At 36.2% G+C, this 6,387-nt stretch overlaps 1 protein-coding gene across 1 annotated transcript in view; it reads right to left on the reverse strand.

Annotated features, from left to right (window-relative positions):
- The window catches only part of LOC145259753 (serine/threonine-protein phosphatase with EF-hands pef-1-like), a 101,431-nt gene extending 97,241 nt beyond the window's left edge, over positions 1-4,190 (reverse strand). The window contains exon 1 of the mRNA XM_080117466.1: positions 3,744-4,190. The gene's annotated coding sequence lies outside the window, so the exon portion shown is untranslated. The remainder of the gene's footprint in view (positions 1-3,743) is intronic.
- Positions 4,191-6,387: the final 2,197 nt, after the last annotated feature.

Raw genomic sequence — 6,387 nt, forward strand, 5'->3', positions numbered from 1 at the left:
CACATTTTGTACATTCGTCTTAATTAATTTTTAATATTTAATTTTTAATCAGTTCATATGCGTGTCACGTCGGTACAGTGGTAACATCACAAACTTTCAATGCTACAGTTTTGCTTTCGGTTTCGATTCTAGCTGATGGTACCCAAATATATTTTTTTTTACTTTTGAAATCACGACTCTATAATAATATATACGAAATCTGGACGAATTAAATATCATATTTTAGCGTATTTTACGCCCGGACAAAGCTGGCACCTTTCTTGCTAGTAATATATATAATATAAAGCTGAATGTGTGTGTGTGTGTGTGTGTGTGTGTGTCTGTCTGTCTGTCTGTCTGTGTGTGTCTCTGCCTGGTAACGAATAGGCTCCTATATGGTCGACTATTTTTAAAAACTGATTACATATAATGATAGAAGATGTATCGAGACACAGGAATGGGTATGTTTGATCTGGCAGAACGGTGGTTCATTAAAATTGTGGGGTCTGTGTTCGCGCCTGGTCCACAAAGTATGGAAATAAAAAATTTAAAAAAAAACGTTTACAAATGTTTCTGATATAGATGTACACAAGAATACTTTAGTAAGTATGTTTTAACTTAAATAGGGATGGTATGATAAAATTGTGGGGTCTGCGTTCGCGCATGGCCTCCATAGAATGGAAATAGGCAAAAACTTTAATAAAGAGTTTTAATATCTATCTGCATAAGTATACTTTGATAATTATGTTTCAGTTTGAAGAAATATGGTATAATAAAATTATGGGGTGTTCGTTCTCACCTGACCTCCATAGAATGGAAATATGTCACAAAGTTTAACAAGGTTTTTTAATATAGATCCACAGAATATTGTGATAAGTGTTTCAGTGTGAACAGGTATAATAAATTATGGGGTTTATCTATTTTATTTTTACTTTCATCATATTTTGCTTTGGTTTTGATGCCCCCAAATTCAACCCAAATTTACAACCCTTCCTTTTCATGACCTACATATATATATATATATATATATATATATATATATATATATATATATATATATATATATATATATATATATATATATAAAAGTGAACGTGTCTCTCTGTCTGTCTGTCTGTGTACATTTCCCTGCGCAATAACTCTGTCAATTTTTAGTCTATAGACTCGAAATTTGAAATACCGGGTACTGAGATTTGGGAAAATCGATGTGATGGGTGTCAGCCAGAAATTTGGCTGTTAAAGGGTCAAATTTCAACGATTTGACCTTTAAGAACTCTACCAAACTCCTCCGACAATTTTGGGTCTAGACACTTGAAATTTTAGATATAGGTTCCTTGAACCTGGATCTAATTTAATAAAGTGATTTGAGCCCGAAACTATAAATTTTAAGGGGTCATAATAGGAGTCAAATTAAAAAAAAAATTTACTCTTTTTTTTTTTTTTTTTTTTGCTCAGCATACACCTCCAAACACCCGGGCAACGCCGGGCTGAAATGCTAGTATATATATATATATATATATATATATATATATATATATATATATATATATATATATATATATAAGAAGGCTATAGCAATGCAGGGAACCAGCTGTTGTGTTGGCGTGACGTAAGAACAAAGTCTTATTTGTTTTATTTTATTTAACTTGCTGTATCCATTTATATATATTCGGTTTCCTTATGGAATGATCATCTTTAGTTAACTACTAGCATGGGTGCCCGGCGTTGCCCGGGTGTTTGGAGGTGTATGCTGAGCAAAAAGTAAAAAATAAAAAACAAAAAACAAAACGGTCAATTTTTTTTTTCAAATTTTACCCCTATTATGATCCCTTAACATTTATTGTTTTGGCTCAAATTAAGTTATTAAGTTAGATCCATGTCCAAGGAACCTATATCTAAAATTTCAAGTGTTTAGACCCAAAATTGGCGGAGGAGTTTTGTAGAGTTCTCAAAGGTCAAATCGTTGAACTTTTACCCCTTAACAGCCAAATTTCTGGCTGAAAACCGATCACATAGATTTTTCCAAATCTCAGTGCCCTGTATATCAAATTTCGAGTTATTGCGTAGGGAAAATGTACACAGACAGACACTCACAGAGACACACACACATACACGTTCACTTTTATAGATATAGATTACGTGTAATTATATCCATGCAGATAATCTACGATTTATACTTGCATAATATTTGCGTAAAAAGTTTAAAGTATACGCAAAATTATTTCCATATATATTTATGTATACGTATATATTTTTGTTTAATATCTATCTTCTATTATATCTATGAAAGTGAACGTGTCTGTGTGTGTACATTTCTTTATATGTCTTTCTGTCTGTCTGTGTGTCCGTGTACATTTCCCTACGCAATAACTCTGTCAATTTTCAGTCTACAGACTCGGAATTTGATATACAGGGTACTGAGATTAGGGGAAATCTCTGTGATCCGTTTTTGGCCAGAAATTTCGCTGTTAAGGGGTCAAAGTTCAACGATTTGACTTTTGAGAACTCTACCAAACTCCTCCGACAATTTGGAGTCTAAAGTCTTAAAATTTTAGATATAGGTTCCTTGGACATGGATCTAACTTAATAATTTTATTTCAGCCCCAAATAATAAATTTTAAGGGGTCATAATAGGGGTCAAAGTTTTAAAAAAATTGACCTCTGCGGTCTCTACCAAATTACTCAGACAATTTCTCGTCTAAACATTTGAAATTTTACATAAAGGGTATTCAGAGATAGGGCAAGCTTTTTCATCGGTTTGGGTCGAAAGTTTTTAGTTACCAATATATAAATGCATGTATGTATGTATGTTTGCATGTCTGCCTAAAACTTTCGACAGAGGCGACGGATTTTTACAAAAATTGGCTAAAAACATTAATATCTTCACCTTCAACTAGGCACTTTTTTACCGGGGGGGGGGTCGCTTTTTACGCCGATATATTTTAAAGTCATCCTCTGCTTTTGATTGTCTAGCCTTAATTTATACGTAAGGCACTTCAGATTTGGCGGTGGTCGTAACCGCAAAGACGTCAGGTTTTTCCCCCCATTCTTTTCCTCCTCCGCAGTACGGGTTCGAGCCTACCTTCCTACTATCACTTTTTTGTTGTTGTTGTTGTTGTTGTTGCTGTTGCTAAATATACACCTCCAAACACCCGGCCAAGGCCGGGCTGATATGCTAGTATATATATATATATATATATATATATATATATATATATATATATATATATATATATATACATTAAACTAAACATTAATCAGAACTTTGTCCGTTGCATTACATCCGTCGAAACGTTGTAAAAAAAATCCAAGGTTCCTATTTAGAATTCAACCTCATTGACAAAAGACTAAAAACCAAACTACAGAAAAATCTGAATGATGTACGTACTCGTCACATAACGAAATGTCATATTCCAAAAAATCACGTAAGTTGATCAAGCAGTTTCATTTTTATAAAGAAATCATTTTTAAACGATATAAAGCAATCACTGTGAAATCGGTTGCATTACAAGGCTGATATCTTGTTTGAATTATTGTGGACTTGTCTGCCTTTGATGTTTTCAAGATGGCGACGAAAAAACAGTCCCTTTTTGCTTACTCATAAAATTTGATCTTCTTAACACTACTTGATCAATTTACGTGATTTTTGGAATATGACAGGTGCGGCGTACACCATAAAGAATTCTCTGTATTTTTGTTGTGTTTTTTTTTAATTGGGTTGAGAACCAGATCCAAATAATACAATTGTGTTTTTGCGTTCTTACCTTGAATATTATTCAATGTCCAGACGCATGCTGTGGAATAGTTGGGACTGTCCAACGTGTTGGTTCGAAGTAGATAAAGATCTTATCCGCCCGGAAAGAAAAATAAATAAATAAAAGCGTGACCAGCGACGACAGTGTCTGTTCAGGATTGACTGAGCTCCGCTTTCATTCGCGGATTTGTTTTACGCAATTCATTTGGGCAAACCAAGCCCGCAGAAAGCACAATATGTTGTAACGTCATGGCAATCTTTTCGTGATGCAAGAAAACATGGGCGACTTACACAATAAAACATCTTTTCTCTTCATCGCAAGGTTTGTCAATTGAATTCGGCCATCATTGATACCGGTTCTAATCTGTCAACAAAAATGATCGTGTCGCCCATTGAAGATGCGCAGAACGGACCTCCGTTCGTGGCTGGTGCGCACGTGCGTTTGGTCGTGATAAACATCGCGTCTGCGTCCGTTAATAGCAACCAACCTGCCATCGTTTGTCCGGTGGTTTGTTTGATAATGAGTAAAGAGAAAGAGAAAACACGAGAGAAGATGGAGAGAGGTTTTAAGGAATAGAGAGAACTGAACAGAAGAAGTGTTCCATGAATGGGGGGAAAAAAGAAAAGAAAACAGGGGTGGGGGGCAATTAAGCTTGGATTCGATTATGTCGTCTGGATTAGTTGAAAGAAAGAACACGCAATAAAGAGCCGATCCCATTCCGCCTCTGTTTTAAATTTAGCAACTAAATCTGTCCTTATCTTAAGTGTTATTTTCACGGCGTTTCGGCCGATGTAAGCACCGGACTTCTTCAGGTGCCTTATCCAGAACTCAGGAATCTTTATATCGAACTCGGGAATTTGCAAGGAATTTCAAACGGAACCCTTTATTTATTTTTTTTTTTTAATCGCATTTTCACTCCAAACGAGGTAAAGTGCCACTTTGATGTAGAGGGTTACTATCTGGGACATAATTTGCAGGGATACTATGTAGGGAGTTGGGCAGCAAGATGTTTGTTTACATTACACGTGAACTTCTGCAGGTCAATACAGTCAGACAGGCAGGAACCCGGAAAGGAATTCCAAAGTCTAGCAGTTCTAGAGAAGAAACTATTAGAGTAGAAGGCTTTCTCACATTTGGAGATAACTACTGTGTAGGGGTGCGATTTTGCTGCTTGTCGGTTTGTCGTAGATATTTACGTCAAGGGGATATAAGGGAATGTAGTTCGTCGGAGCACCTATCATTAAAATACTTGTAAAAAACGCAGAGGGATGCAACATTTCGTCGATGGGACAGAGGTTAAAGCCTAGTTGACAGTTCACGACCTATCAGGTTGGTGACCCTCTTTTGATATTCAATGTTTTACAGATGGTCCGTTGAAGATATTTACAATTTTCTTATCATTTCCTTCTAGCTGGGGATGAGGCATCTTACTGGATGCCAGACATTCACTCGTCATGTTATATATTCCAATTTTTAGAATCAGATACTTAAATGAGAGACAATATGAAGGTTGCCAACATCCATAAGTGAAAGTAATGGCCCTGTACGACAATCTTCTAGCGATGGTGTCACAATCAAAACACTTCCAATTTGTCATGAACAAGTAAGGGAGTAGTAAGGCTTAGAAAACTGTCATAATAATATTCATGTCGGTGCTCAATCTGGTCTAACCCCAGATATGGCAACAATAAAATTAAATTCCCGAGTCCAATACAATTACTGATTCTGATTCTTTTAAAATCTTTAAATATTTAGCTATAGAGTTGTTATATATATTTTAATTGGAATTCATTATTGAGATGATTTATTAATTTTATTTATTGCGGACTATTATACTCACTTTTATTAGTTATTGTTTCACGTTTCGACCAACTATTCCTCTGCCCTTCGTCGGATCGTAACCACGACAGGATAGGAACTCCGAATCTCCTAACTGCATACTCAGTAATTACTGCCATCCATAGTTGTTGTCGTCTCACCACGATTTGGCCAAGTAAGTGTCTGGCCGGCTTTGGGTAGGATTGAAACCACTATCTTCAGACAATCCTCACCTGGAACCGTAGAGATTCAACGCCTCTATCCATTGCATCACGGGCCCCGAAGGGCATGTTTCGGCCAACTATTCCTCTGGCCTTCGTCAGGTAGTAACCACGATGGGATAGGAACTCCGAATCTTCTAACTGCATTCTCAGCAATCACTGACATACATAGTTGTTGTTGTCTCACCATGGTTAGAAGATTCGGAGCTCCTATCCCGTCACGGTTACCACCTGATGAAGGCCAGAGGAATAGTTGGCCGAGACGTTGCAAAACAACTAATGAAGGTGAGGATAATAATCCACAATAAATAAATTTATAGAGTTGTTGTCATATTTTTTAACTTTCAGATTATCGTACTGTCCCATGTAATATGTGCATATGCTTTAATCTATATCTATAAAAGCGAAAATGTATGTATGTGTGTTCGCTTTTTCTGTGTGTCTACAAAAGGCTTCTTTCAGAGAAGCGGTCGCTCGCTTCACAACTTTTTAAAACTTTTTATATCACATATACATCGTAATATCTCACAGTTAACAACGAAGCTCGCTTGTCTATTTAATTTGCTCGATTTCGGGAAGATAAATATTCAACATTTGTCGCTCGCCGCATGTGG

Source organism: Euprymna scolopes, chromosome 35 (genome assembly GCF_053919585.1).
Source record: "Euprymna scolopes isolate OS-2025 chromosome 35, ASM5391958v1, whole genome shotgun sequence".
In the NCBI taxonomy this organism is placed as follows: domain Eukaryota; kingdom Metazoa; phylum Mollusca; class Cephalopoda; order Sepiida; family Sepiolidae; genus Euprymna; species Euprymna scolopes.